Source organism: Podarcis tiliguerta, assembly GCF_965153285.1.
Source record: "Podarcis tiliguerta genome assembly, chromosome: 9".
NCBI lineage: Eukaryota > Metazoa > Chordata > Lepidosauria > Squamata > Lacertidae > Podarcis > Podarcis tiliguerta.
In genome coordinates this window covers 68,575,284-68,590,677 of record NC_139542.1, presented here as the reverse complement: position 1 = coordinate 68,590,677, position 15,394 = coordinate 68,575,284, and positions in this window count along the sequence as shown.

Sequence of the window (15,394 nt, the reverse complement as noted above, 5' to 3'; positions counted from 1 at the left end):
TGCAGTCTAAGTCTACACATGATCTGGCCCAAACGTATCATGTACCACATGTGTAAAGATGGCAGAAGTGCAGCCAAATTGGAAAGGAGTGAATAAATAGTAATATTTATTGTTATAAAAGTAAAGCTAAAAGGGACCCCTGACCATTAGGTCCAGTTGCAGACGACTCTGGGGTTGTGGCGCTCATCTCACTTTATTTGCCAAGGGAGCAAATAGTTTCTGGATCATGTGGCCAGCATGACTAAGCCGCTTCTGGCGAACCAGAGCAGCGCACGGAAATGCTGTTTACCTACCCACCGGAGCGGTACCTATTTATCTACTTGCACTTTGACGTGCTTTCGAACTGCTAGATTGGCATGAGCAGGGACCAAGCAACAGGAGCTCACCCCGTCACTGGGATTCAAACCGCCGACCTTCTGATCGGCAAGTCTAGGCTCTGTGGTTTAACCCACAGCGCCACCTGCGTCCCTATTTATTGTTATAGATGTGCATAAAATTAATAAAGGATAGGATTTTGGCTCCTTGTGGCGTGAAGGGAGAATGCAAGCTGCAAAGGAATTCCTGGACTGGCTTATGCAAACCAGGCTGGTTTTGATGTTAGCGTAAAAAAAAGGTGTTGATCCTTTGGCCTGGAGAGTCAGCTGTCACAATGACCACTCCCCACATCAAATGGGGGTGCCTTTTGCGTGGTCGCACGCAGCCCCCCAAATCCCAGTGCGGCTTCCGGTAGTATGGGCTGGCTTCGCCCTCCCCAGGCTGGATACCTGGAGGTCTCCGCCTACTTCAGCCAATCGCCCAATCCTGCCTGGGGAGGCGTTGCCAGGGGATTGGCCAGGTAGAGGGAGGGACCGACCTGCCCACACAACAGAAGGTGAATCTTACCTGTGAAGCATCAGTTGGCTCCAGAGCTTCTCCCTCCCTCCCCTCCCTCAGTTAAGCTTTCTTTTGCAGGTTAACTTCTTCTCCACAGGTACATGAGCGCTGGTACATCATGGTCGCTTTGAAGGGCTGGAAAGGGATTTTCCTGCATTAGCAGGTTTTAGCTATCCCATAGCAAAACATCACAACTTTGGCGGTTTCAGGCCTTGGGCGGAATCCTTTAGTCTATCTTCCTAAATGGGGTGTGTGTGAAGTGGTGACCCATGCCCCCCTTGCGGCAGTGATCTCAGGGTTCCCCATTAAAGGGGTCTTGAGGGGAGGCATTGGCCATACGCTGAGAGGTTGTCATTGCTCTCCCCTGCAATGGTGGTGAAACGGGGGGTGGGCTCTCTGTCTGAACATATGTTCTCCAGAGCCAGCCCAATCCCCACATATTCTGAATAACCCTGATGTCTTCCAGATCCCAGCCTGGGGACTGGGAAGGATAAATGCCCAATGCCTGAGCCAAGGTCTCCCTACATCTGAAAATTAATAAAGTTGTGGCCAATTTATTCCCATAGCACATTGTCTTGAGTCATTATTCTGCTTGGGGTCGCCTGGGGTTCATAGAATCATAGAGTTGGAAGAGACCACAAGGGCCATCGAGTCCAAACCCCTGCCAAACAGGAAACACCATCAGAGCACTCCTGACATATGGTGGTCAAGCCTCTGCTTAAAGACCTCCAAAGAAGGAGACTCCACCACACTCCTTGGCAGCAAATTCCACTGTCAAACAGCTCTTACTGTCAGGAAGTTCTTCCTAATGTTTAGGTGGAATCTTCTTTCTTGTAGTTTGGATCCATTGCTCCGTGTCCGCTTCTCTGGAGCAGCAGAAAACAACCTTTCTCCCTCCTCTATATGACATCCTTTTATATATTTGAACATGGCTATCATATCAGCCCTTAACTTCCTCTTCTCCAGGCTAAACATGCCCAGCTCCCTTAGCCGTTCCTCATAAGGCATCGTTTCCAGGCCTTTGACCATTTTGGTTGCCCTCCTCTGGACACGTTCCAGTTTGTCAGTGTCCTTCTTGAACTGTTGAGGGTTGAGGGGACTCCACCTATCCACTGGGGTAACTGTGTGTTAGAGGAGCCAGGAAAAGGGACGTTTGAACCAAGGGTTTCTGGGCAGAAGAAAGAGGGAAGAGGTTGGGATCTATCTTGGCGAGAAGAGGGAAGTTTGCCTGCAACGCTTTGGGCCATGCTGCAAGATCTGGACAACCCTCCATGCAGACTGGAGGTGTAAATAGGTGAAGAAACCATATTTCTTAAAGTATGACAGTCTCCACTGTGTCTTCTATAATCCAAAGGGACACAGACCCTGTGTGTGTGCCTGGGACCCCATGGACTCTTGCCACTACCTGGCAGAAAGAGGGGCAGGTGCCAGGGTTTTTGTAATGTTCTCTATTAAGGAAAAGATAATCTAGCGTTATGGTAGGACATCTCAAGAGCAAGCATCCGTATTTTGGAGATAAAGAATAATAATGGATTCTCTCCACTTAAAGCACGTAGATGTGTCAATCATTTGAAGTCGAAAGAAATTCTCTTTGAAAAAGTATCTTAGCAATTCAAACCATCTTAAAAAGTACAAAAATTAGAGTGGAAAAGCTTTTCTTCCAACTATCGCCTGCCTCATTTTGCTCTTAAATGGCTCTAGTACGTTGCAGGTGGAGCTGTAGTCATTACTTCTAACTGCAAAAGTAGTACCAATAACACCCATAGATTTCTTTTTTTTAAAGAAAACCAACTACTTCAAGAGAATTTGAGAACAGGGGAGCTGCTTCTACAGTGGGGATCATATCTACAGAAAACAGCCGTGTCTCCTGTTTATTAACAGCCACGTGTAAGAAAGTTTTCACTCAGCTTTTCAGACGTTTTCTTTGGAGAGTTTAATAGTCCATTCATAGAAAGTCAATTGATGGAGCGGTGTACTATTGACATGATGACTTATTATTATAATAGCAATGGCGGCCATAAAGCCTGGGCTGGCGCAGTTAAGAGATAAAGCTAATTTTATAAGAACACTGGTTTGGAAAACTGTTAAAATGATATATATTGAAATCCAACCAGGGGGATACGAGAAAGTCACTAAACAATGTTAATTAGATTAAAGTTTAAAAAGACTATGATCTATGTTTGTTTGTTTATTTGTTTGTGCGTTTACATTTTTGTGAAAAACTAATTTAAAAAGAAAAGAAGAAGAAGAAGAAGAAGAAGAAGAAGAAGAAGAAGAAGAAGAAGCAGCAGCAGCAAAGAGTCAAGAAGCCGAGGTCCAAGGATCAAGCCCAAGGCAGGATACGAGCTGCTGTGGCAAAGAGCCAAAGGAAAATGCTGACCTTATATCCCTTCCCAGCTCTTGTCAGCAGGTGCAGTGAGTTACCAAGCAGCCTCACCTGTGTGGCCTCACCTTGCCTCTCCTTGCCTCTCCAGAACAAACTCAGGAAGCCCCCAGTCCTGCGAAGCCCTACTGGTCACAGGGCCTGGCTCCTGCACGCACTCCTGACACTAGAACTGAGCTGTGGAGAGTTCTGGCTGAACAAAGCCCAGAGTCTAAGCTTCCAAGTTCCTGGCTTTGTGGTGCTTGAGTCAGTATGAGATAGTTTTAACTTTGGTCTTAAAACAGTGGGTGGGTTTTGTTTTTTTAATTGACTACAGTACTCATTTACTACAAATTGCTGTGGGTTTTTTTAAAACAGTTTTATGTATTATTATTTCCAATCCAAATAGCTTGTAAAAAGAAGTTAACTACAGGCAAATCAGTTCACGGAAGAGACAATTTGTCTGATTATCTTGCAAGTTATCTAGGCCCAAGCAAAACATGCTCCCTCCTGCGCCCCCCACCGCCCCATCAACAGTTTGCAAAATGTTCATCACTCTGTATGGTACTGAAAGTCAGTGCATAAATAAGGCCGTTATTCAAAACAAGAGCCTTCTTCCTCACAGCTTCACTGTTTGTTAGAGCATGAAACAAAACAAATGACTCCCAAGTGTGACTAAATGCAAAAATAAAAAGTAACCACTCAACTTTAATAGTTTTAAAAAATGCTATTAAACATAATGGCTCCTTGAAATTCAAACAGCACTACATTTTAAGTGATCTTCATTTTTAGAGGACTATTTTATTTACATTTTAAATATTGATGGTGTGTAACGTTGATGCGTGTAGCAAATGATATCCAGAAGTAGTTAAAATAATTGCCGCAAATGCAAGTCAGAAGTTTGTTCTGCTTCTGGAACCTGCTGCAAGATAAATGATCAAAGTTTGCAAATCTTCCTACACGTGATGTAAAAAAAGGATAAAGGACCCTTGACACTTAAGTCCAGTCGCGAACAACTTTGGGGTTGAAGGACTCATCTCGCTTTACTGGTCGAGGGAGCCGACGTTTGTCCACAAACAGTTTTTCCGGGTCATGTGGCCAGCATGACTAAATTTCTGGCAAAATCAGAGCAGCGCAACCACACACCCATGACTCCTGAGCCTCCCCCAATCGCCTGCCCCCTTCCCTCTTTGTTTTGACAGATTGGGGGGGGGGGCTCGGGAGCCACAGGCAGGCAGTTTTTTTAAAACTCTGCGCATTTATGTTTCACAGGGTGCGAAAGAAGGGCTTTGCCCCTTTATACAATATGCATGTGTGCTTGGGCCCAGGGTCTTTTGCCTCACCATCCTCACTACTGACTCCCTGTTGCTACTCAGCTTCAAAGGGAAAAAAATGTCCCCAGATTCATTGATAAAAATCTGGTATCCATAGACTAGATGCTCCTGAGGGTCCCTTCCAACTCTACAATTCTATGAAATATGAACCAATGCAATTGTTTTCTATTGCATAATAGGTAACCGTGCCTTATTTCTATGCTCCATGTTGCTGTTGTTTCAAAAAACTCCATTTTCAGTGGTTTTTATTCACACCAAAAATAATAATGCAGATTTTATTCACGCAAAAAATACTAATGCAGAAAATTGAAGCAAATTGCCTGTCATCAGCAGGCAAATGGTGTCCGCTGTATTGTATTTCCTGAAAAACGTCCGACGCCCTTTCACAATCCTCTAAAGAAAGGGAAGAAAAGTAACTGATAATTAGATGGCAATTAGACTGCACCTCGGTATATTGGACTTTTTCGTAATGGTCAGAGAGGCATTGAACCCTTATGCACTTGGAAGTCAGCCCTTTAGGAGCTGCCTCTGGGATCAAGATGCACTAAAGTGGGGAAGCTATTTCTACAAAGCACAAACGGTATAGAAAAATAATAATGAGAGTTTTAATTACATTTCCAAAAACCCTTCAGAAACATAATGCTTTTTAGTCCGGTTGTCCATATATTGGTTGAAGACCACTTTTGGGACTGCTGGATGCTTGCTGAACATCACTTTTGGGACTTCCAGGCATTATTCTCACCCTCAGCTGCACGCAGACATAATGTTCCTGGGCGGGTCCTGAGTCCCTCGATGTTCCATGCAGTTCCTGAGAACCAAATTGACACTGATAGATCTCATAGGGCCAGCGAGCCTCGTGTTAGGTCATGTGACCAGCACCTTACCGCTGGCATACATGAAGCAGCAACCGTGAGTTGCTTCCAACATCTTGTAAAGACTTCTCTTTTGGCCTAGTCTTTCCCTGACCTTATAAGATTGGTTTGCAGGTATGAATGCTCTGGATCTCTGTTTTGCGTCTCGAGGTCCCCAAGCCACCCCTAATAAGTTCACACTTCACACTGTAATTTTGTTTAAGGTTTTTGGCATAGTTTTGGCCACAACTTTATTAAAATACAAAATGTGAGTGGTTGCGACTATCTGTCCCCGCCCAGGGACAGAACTGACATCTGCAAGCCTGCAAAGTCAGTAGGAGAAAACATTTTATGGGGAGTAAATGGAGCTGGGTACCAGACCCTCACTGTTATGTACTGAAGTTCTCACCCTGGGCCAGCAGGGGGATACTGTAGATAGTTTTCACTCAGGTCCACATATGCAAATAAGGGATCGAAAGTGACGTTCAGGGATTGGATAGTTACAGAAAATGGTTACTGTTGCGTTCTAGTGGAGCTCTATATAAGCAGGCTGGCTGAACCCTTCAGTTCAGTTCTGTTCTGGCCTGTGAATAAACAAGAGCTGTTTGAAGAATCACTGTGTTGTCTGATATGTTCACCCACAACCTAACACTGGCGACGAGGATGGGATCGATGGACAACAGAGCACAGCCAGGTGCGGCCAACCTCTGAGCGGAGCTGAATCACTGAGCTGAAACACCGAGCGAAATCACCGAACGTCACTTTCAATCCCTTATTTGCATATGTGGACCTGAGTGAAAACTATCTACAGTATCCCCCTGCTGGCCCAGGGTGAGAACTTAAGTACATAACACCTCTCCCCACCAACACTCACCTCTTCCCAAATGCTCCCAGGGGCTCTTGCGTGGCCCTGGCCCCCTTGACAGGGGTGTGGACAAAATCATGGTGAGCCCCTGGATTCCTTTAACGAAATTCCCATGCAGCAGCAGCATTGGAGGGGCAGGCACAGCCAATCCATACCCCTCCACCAACCAATTTTCTAAAACAATGCCTAACTGCAACCTTACAAGTTGTGACGATTTGCTACGCAGTAGGCAAAAGCCAAATGGCACCAGCCAATCAGCCAAATGGACAAAATTCCTACCAGGCCCCTGCCCCAAGAGCAGATGACCCCATGACAGGCATAGCAAGGTCAATGCGAACAACCCTAAATATAGGGAGGGTGGGCGGGTGCTCCGATGTACGCAGTGAAAAGAGGAAGCTCAACGCTGCATGCAGGGAATATATAAACTAAGGCTGTCAATCAAAATTGGCAACATCAAACTCTCCCCAGCAACCAGAGGAGCCCAATCGCAACGGTGGTCATCCAAACTAACTCGCCCAGCAACAAAGGGGTGTCTGGTTAACCCCACCACAACCCGTGCTCTCCATTAAGGAGAACAAGCTTTATTGGCTTTTATATGTTTTCGGGGGTTTTAGGTGGAATTTTTGCTTTTTCTCCATTGCTAAAAGGGGTTGACATCAATGAATTAAGAGCATTGCACACCTAGTCAAAGAAGCTTTTAACTGAATAGATCATTAACTAAGCATGAGGGTGTGTGATCTGCCTTTCCACCCTAAAATAATAAAGCAGCTTGCGGTGAAAGGGGCCAAGACTGATTGTGAAAATGATCCTCAGAGAAAAAGTTAAGCACCTTCTCCTCCAGAACTGCGGTGGGTGCTATACCCAAATTGACCACCCCCTTGGCCTGTATTTCCTCCCAGAGGGGAAGAAAAAAAATCAACCGTGGTGTAGGGGTAAATGGGTCTTCGCACAAACTCCGCTACCTTTCAGCTTTCACACTTTTCATGTGACTTGCGTGGGAGTGCGGCTGGGAAGACGCATGTCCCAGTTTTTGGCCTCAACATTTTGCCAGGGATATCCTCCTGCAATATGCTAAGAATAATACCCAAGGGCTTTGTTTGTGTGATGGAACTCCCACAAGTAAACGCTAAGAGTTGTGGGTAACGAAACCATCCCCTGAGCACAAAGACTTCCCCATGAACAATGGTCTTGGGAGAAAAGCAATGACAAACCAAGACAGCTTCTTAAAAAGCAGAGACATCACCTTGCCAACAACGGTCCGTATAGTTAAAGCTATGGTTTTCCCAGTAGTGATGTATGGAAGTGAAAGCTGGACCATAAAGAAGGCTGATCGCCGAAGAATTGATGCTTTTGAATTATGGTGCTGGAGGAGACTCTTGAGAGCCCCATGGACTGCAAGAAGATCAAACCTATCCATTCTGAAGGAAATCAGCCCTGAGTGCTCACTGGATTGACAGATCCTGAAGCTGAGGCTCCAATACTTTGGCCACCTCATGAGAAGAGAAGACTCCCTGGAAAAGACCCTGATGTTGGGAAAGATTGAGGGCAGAAGGAGAAGGGGACAACAGAGGACGAGATGGTTGGACAGTGTTCTCGAAGCTACCAGCATGAGTTAGACCAAACTGCAGGAGGCAGTGGAAGACAGGAGTGCCTGGCGTGCTCTGGTCCATGGGGTCACCAAGAGTCAGACACGACTAAACGACTAAACAACAAAATGCACAATGGTACTCCCCCTTCCTCTCCCTGCAATCCATCCCCAAATCTGCTTCAGAGGGTTGGCGGAAAGCCCAGAACGGATTGGAGGGACCAGATGGTGGGGAGTGTGCTAATGGGACGGCTTCATTGGATGTAGCCCTAAGCCAGGGGTCTGCAACCTTTAAGACAAAAAGAGCCACTTGGACCGAAGAAAAGAAACTGGGAGCCACAAAACCATTGCGACATTTTAAACAGTGGGGAGTGTCGGGGCACACAATGCGCCTCCTCCCCTCACTAGTATCTGCCCCGGAGCCGCAGCAAAGGTGTAAAAGAGCCACATGTGGCTCCGGAGCTGCGGGTTGCTGACCCCTGCCCCAAGCCATCCGCTTCAGATGGTTGTGAACCGCACTGCTGGCTACTGCAACATGCACAGCCTTTAAAAGACACATCAGAAGCTGCAAATGATCCAAACTGTGACTGCTTGATGCTGGTAGGTGGAAGACAATGGTTGTAGCAAGATGGTTCACATATGTTGCACCAACCCCACACGGATTACAAATTGGTTTCTGAGCTCAGTTTGAAAGGTTGAGATTGGCCTTTAAAGCCTTAAGTAGTCTAGGAGTGAACTATCCGATGGACAGGTAGATCTGTGTGAATCGAGGCTGCTTCAAACCCATCAGTTTTGGCCCATTCTTCAGTTTAAATCAGATTGGCTTCGTATCAGAATGAACAGTTTGCGCTGCAGTTGTTGAATTCTCCCTGTGGGAATTGGCTATTCCCCTCTCGTCTTTTTTTTCTAGATGGCCTTTGAAAACCTTTTCATTCCACCAGGCTTTTAATGATTTATTTATTTTCCTTGCTTGCTTTTAAGATTAGATTTTTGCTTATGCTTTTAAAATCTCTTGGATACAATGCATATCATTTTATATCACATAATTTTTAATTGTTGCTTTCTTTTTTCCTTTTTGTGTGAGATGCATTGGATCTTTTTTATTTTTTAAAGGTGGCATAGAAACGTATGCCCGTGTGGATACATAGATAGATAACCCAATGGAAAAGAGAGTAGAACATGGCAAAAGCTTCCACATGAAGGAAGACGTCTGCCAATCTGACTGCGGAGACAATTGTCCCTAAATGACAGTTGGTCACAGAATGGTCTGGATCCAGAAATCAGAGCTGCAAAGCTACAATGAGGGAGCAGGAAGCAGGTAATGGGAGAGCCTAGTTCTTGAAGGCAAAAGTTGCCAGCACCTTCAGTGGAAAGAAACCTTTTAGTTTTGTGGAATAACAAATCTCGAGGAGGATCCTAGTTCCTTTGGGGTGCAGATATGGTGGGAAAGGAAGAGGCAATAAGAGGAAGAGGAAACTTCTGGTCTTTGACCAGTGTGTGGACGGTAAAACAGTGAAGAGGAGAGCAGGCTAGTTTCTTACAAAAACTTGAGAAGAGTGAACATATGTACAGTGCTATCTTGGGTTACAGACGCTTCAGGTTACAGATTCCGCTAACCCAGAAATAGTACCTCGGGTTAAGAACTTTGCTACAGGATGAGAACACAAATTGTGCTCCGGTGGCATGGTGGCAGCGGGATGCCCCATTAGCTAAAGTGGTACCTCAGCTTAAGTTTCAGTTTCAGTTTCAAGTTAAGAACAGACCTCCAGAACGAATTAAGTTCTTAACTCAAGGTACCACTGTATATGTATGTATATATATGTATGTACACACACACACTGCTTTTTTTCTGGGGAGATGCAGAGTTTGGCCTCATTGAGGGGCAGTATTTCAATATGAGTAGGAAAAGGAGAGTACTTCTAAATATTTTTTAAGAAAAAAAGGACTCTGTGTGTATACACCCACCCACCCACCCACCCACCCACTCACTCTGTGTGTGTGTGTGTGTGTGTGTGTGTGTGTTTATTCTTGCAACTCGGTCCTACAAATGCTAGAAACATTTTCTAAAAATGAAAGCTGGGCATCTGAAGATTATGCTTCAAATAAATACTTGCTTTGCAAAGGCTGACTTGTGTGTCGCTATCTCTTGTTGTGGGAAACTTTTTCCCGCCTCATAGGAATCCCAGCATTCTGTGGTGCCAACTTCCCAGACACTCTCTCCCATGCAAAAAATACATGAAATAAATACTGAAACTAAAAGAACATGCTAAAAGTAGAGAGGGATTGTTTGGGGAGAGGTCCTGTGGGGGAGAGGTCCTGTGGGGGACGCGGGTGGCGCTATGGGTTAAACCACAGAGCCTAGGACTTGCCAATCAGAAGGTTGGCGGTTCGAATCCCCGCGACGGGGTGAGCTCCCGTTGTTCGGTCCCTGCTCCTGCCAACCTGGCAGTTCAAAAGCACATCCTAGTGCAAATAGATAAATAGGTACCACTCCAGCGGGAAGGTAAACGGCGTTTCCGTGAGCTGCTCTGGTTCGCCAGAAGCGGCTTAGTCATGCTGGCCACATGACCCAGAAGCTGTACGCCGGCTCCTTTGGCCAATAAAGCGAGATGAGCGCTGCAACCCCAGAGTTGGTCACGTCTGGACCTAATGGTCAGGGGTCCCTTTACCTGTGGGGGAAAGTTTCTCTCCCCTGAGCCCTTTCAATGGGGTGATTACTGCAGGGTTCTACACACACACTGAAGATCCTGAGAAAGTGGCTAAAATCCTGAAATTAAAACCTTGAAATTTCCAGTTAAACCCTGAGAATTGACAATCCTACTCTACCGTTAAATCACAATCCCGTTAAACATTAGCACTTTTAACGTTCTAGCAATCAATGGGAGCATGAAGCACATGGTTAAATCTTCCCCACTGAGACTTTAAGCAGCCTAACTTTGGCAGGATCGTGCCCTAATTTTTTCAGACTCTCAGTGAGAAAGGTCATGAAAATGGCAAGAAGGAAAAGATGGTAATATTAATCCTGTTGTGCAAATAGATAGAAGAAGGAAGGTTTCCAGAAACTGTCTTTTTATGGAAATGTTTCATTTTCTCTAAATTAAACACCCAGGCTTATATTGTTATGAATTTCCTCAGAAAGACCACCTAAGAAATATTTGGTTTATATGCAGTGTCTTATGCAAAGCTCCTATTTTCATGACCAAACATAGATGCACATTAGCTGTCAAAACAATGAGACTGTTAACAGATTCTTTTCCACCACCATCCCTCCAAAAAATCAAGGGTCCTCACCTTCTCAGGAAATGCCTTATTGCTGCTGAAATGTTAGAGAGAAGGCACTGGAAGGAAAAGCTGCAAAGAAAATCCTGTTTAATCTGGTGTTATTTATATGAATGATTTAATGGCTACTAAAGAAAGAAGCTCAAATTCTCCCTACAGGGGAAAAACCCTTGCATAATGCTGAATATTGTTGACGTTAAAGACCCATAGACTTTTTGTTTGATTTCTTTTTTTAGGAAAAAGGAATTTACAAACATTTATTTTACAAGGTCAGAAGCTCGCTCCGTGTCCTTTGGCTAAACATTTGTTAAGTTTGTTATGCACTACTCTCTGTGTCAGTAGAAAAATAATAATTTTAGACTGCACACCCTTGTATGGCTTAAGATATTTAGCGTGTGTTGGATTTCACACAGCCATTTTCACACGCTTCTCCTGGGAGAATGGGGACGGAGATGTGGGAGTCAGACTTGCACATTCCTCTGAACCTGTGTGCAGGTGCATTCAAACTGTTTTTGTGCATGTTATGATCTGCACCCTGAATTTTGTAAGCATACACAGGGATCCAGGTTGCGTGTGGTCTGTGTGTATAGTTTCGCAGGGTTGCGGAAGTCAGTTCTGTCCCTGGGTAGGGACAGATAGTCGTAACCAATGCCTAAGCAACCACTCACATTATGTCTTTTAATAAAGGTGTGGCCAAAATTATGCCAAAGCGTGTTCTCCCTAACAGAGAGCACGTGTTGCGGTTGGGGGAACAAGCCACCCTGCCATGACTGGGCAGATTTTGGAGAACCCAAGCCTTTAAGTGGTTAAATTGGGTTGCTGGGGAGTTTTGATTGTTGCCAATTTGGAGGAGGGGTCAAAGTCTTTAAATACAGGATGCCCAACGTTGGGCGTCCTCTTGGCCATTTTGCATCGGATCACCCGCCCGCCCTCCGTTTAATGGGGGGGGGGGGTTCTTGATCGCTTGACCTTGCTATGCCTGTCATGGGGTCGTCTGCCTTAGAGCGGGGGCCTGGTAGGAATTTTGCCATCTGGCTGATTGGCTGGTGCCATTTGGTTTTTGCCTACTGCGTAGCAAATCGTCACAACTTGTAAGGTTGGCGGTTAGGCATTGGTTAAATTGGTTCTTGGAGGGGTAAGTGCCTACCCCTCCAAATGGTGCGGAAAGGGAATTCCGTTAAAGGAATCCAGGGGCTTCCTATTCTTTTTGTCCTTGTCCCTGGCATCGGACTTGGGCCGTGCAAGCCCCACAGGAACATGAGGGTGAGAAGTGAGGGACTGATGCCCAGCTTCATTTTCTCACCCAATACTTGTTTCCCACGCTGGCTTCCGTTGGTGTCCGGAAGGCCAGCTCTGTCCCTGAGGGCAAGGACAGATAGTCATAACCAATGCCTAAGCAACCACTCACATTTTTGTATTTGAATAAAGTTGTGGCCAAAATTATGCCAAAAACCTTAAACAAAAAATTGATGTGTGAAGTGTGAATTTTTTTGGGGGGGTGGCATTGTGGGACTCAACACGCAAAAACCTTAAACAAAAATTTATGTGTGAATTGTGATTTATTTAGAGGGTGGCTTGGGAACCTCAGCACGCAAAATCAGGAGCTCACACCTCACCTCCTAAGGCTGCCCTTGCGAACCAACTCTCAGCTTGATTCATTTCTCCCCGTTACACCCCAAACTGTGTAACTCTTTCCTGTGGCCCCCCCATACTGTTAGGTATGGAACACCTGAATTATTTGCTTTATGTCTATCAACAGGCCATCAGAGCTCATAAAGCAAGTACCTATAAGCTATACAAAAGCCTAGGGATACGATCATCTTTTCACTTGGCATTACATGATAGCATTCCCATAACAATATTTTGGCCCCGTGCCATAGCTAAGCACATTAATGTCTATGTGAGCTTTCAGCACACCCAATAATGATGATAGCATTCATGCATTTTAAAGGCCAGGAGGGAATAACATAGTAATCTTGTGGAAACTCACGCATATGAGCAAGCAGTAGTAATTATCTGCATTTATATATTCGGCTTTTTTTAAAAAAAAAAAATCCCTGTCCCCAAAGTCACAACAGATTAAAAACTGCATTTAAAATTAATAATGCTCAAATCACATACAAAATAATGAAACAAGCCCCTTACATTTCCAAAGTGCATCCCACAGTGAACCTTCCTGCTACTGGTATCTGTTTAATCTCAGCCATAGAAAACAATCCAAACTGGACATTGACCAGGTGTGAGCTTTTCCTTTTGGCTGGTTGGGTGTGTGTGTGAGATCCAACAATATCTGTATATTGATTTATAATATATATGGTATCCCTCTCAGTATGAATTCTCTCTTTTATTTTCAATTATATTTTATTAAATTTCAACATTTTTAACATACACAGTTAAAACACAATTTGTCTTTTCTCTTATTTTTGTTGACTTCCCACCCTGGTTTCCATGGAATTGTTTTTTCTCCACTTCTGCCTTCTATCTATCATATAATATAATGACTTCTGTTGCTCCTAGCTCAAATCCTGCTCATGAGTTCAACATACTATAACATTTCTTTAAGTAGTCCAAAAAGGCATCTATTATGCCACAAAACACTCACCATTAGATTCTCTTAATTTTGCTGTTAGTTTTGCCAGTTCTGCACAGTCCATTATCTTACTTATCCATTCTTCTTTGGTTGGAACTTCTTCTTCCAACAAAAGAAGACTAACAGCAAAATTAAGAGGATCTAATCTTTTTCCTGTTGTCCTTGTCCATGGAGTTTTCTTGGCAGGGATACTGGAGTGGCTTGCTGGTTCCTGCTCCAGGTGGATCACGTTTGGTCAAAACTCTCCACTATGACCTGTCCGTCTTGGGTGGCCCTGCATGGCATAGCTCATAGTTTCTCTGAGTTATTCAAGCCTCTTCGCCATGACAAGGCAGTGATCCATGAATGGGATGTCACGAAATTAAAAGACAACTGCTCCTTGGGAGAAAGCAAACCTAGACAGCATCTTAAAAAGCAGAGACATCACCTTGCCAACAAAGGTCCGTATAGTTAAAGCCATGGTTTTCCCAGTAGTGATGTATGGAAGTGAGAGCTGGACCATAAAGAAGGCTGATCGCCGAAGAATTGATGCTTTTGAATTATGGTGCTGGAGGAGACTCTTGAGAGCCCCATGGACTGCAAGAAGATCAAACCTCTCCATTCTGAAGGAGATCAGCCCTGAGTGCTCACTGGAAGAACAGGTCCTGAAGCTGAGGCTCCAATACTTTGGCCACCTCATGAGAAGAGAAGACTCACTGGAAAAGACCCTGATGTTGGGAAAGATTGAGGGCACAAGGAGAAGGGGACGACAGAGGACGAGATGGTTGGACAGTGTTGTCGAAGCTACCAGCATGAGTTTGACCAAACTGCAGGAGGCAGTGGAAGACAGGAGTGCCTGGCGTGCTCTGGTCCATGGGGTCACAAAGAATCGGACACGACTAAATGACTAAACAACAACAACAACAACAATCTTTTCCCTCCCATTTCTGCGCATATGGAATCCTAGCTGCTGTTGTTACATACATAAACAAATTTAACTTTTTGGATTTCTACCCCGATTATCCCTAACAGAAACACTTTGGACTTTTTTGGTATACTCATTTTGAACATTTCTTTGTTTGTTTGTTATACAGTAATCTTTTTTATTCAGTTTTACACTACACATTTAAATTCAAACATTAGACATAATCATCAACGTTTAGGATTCCCTGAAACCTCGGGCTTCCATGGTTTCCATTTTCAATCTTTTTCAACTGCATCATATATTTTCTCTATTTTTCTTAAAATAATCCATTTTTACCTTAGTTTTTAGTACAGTACAAGCGTGACTCAAATCCTGCCAAAGTTTTTAATTGTTTACAGTGTTCTCATAGGTAAATTGTAATTTCCCCCCATTCCTTATTAAAGTTTCTCTCTTCCTGGTTTCTGATTTCCCCAGTCATTTTCACCATTTTGGTGTAGTCCATCATCTTCATCAGCCATTCATCTCTGGTCGGGACTTCATATCTTCTTTCCATCTCTGGGCCAGTAGTATCCGCGCTGCTGCCGTCGCATATATAAATAATCGTTTCTGCTCCTTTGGTACCTCTGCACCTAAAATTCCTAGTAAAGAAGCTTCCGGTTTTTTCACAAACGTTATTTCAAACATTTATTTCAACTCATTATATATCATTTCCCCAGAATGCTTTTGTTCTCTTGCACGTCCACCACATGTG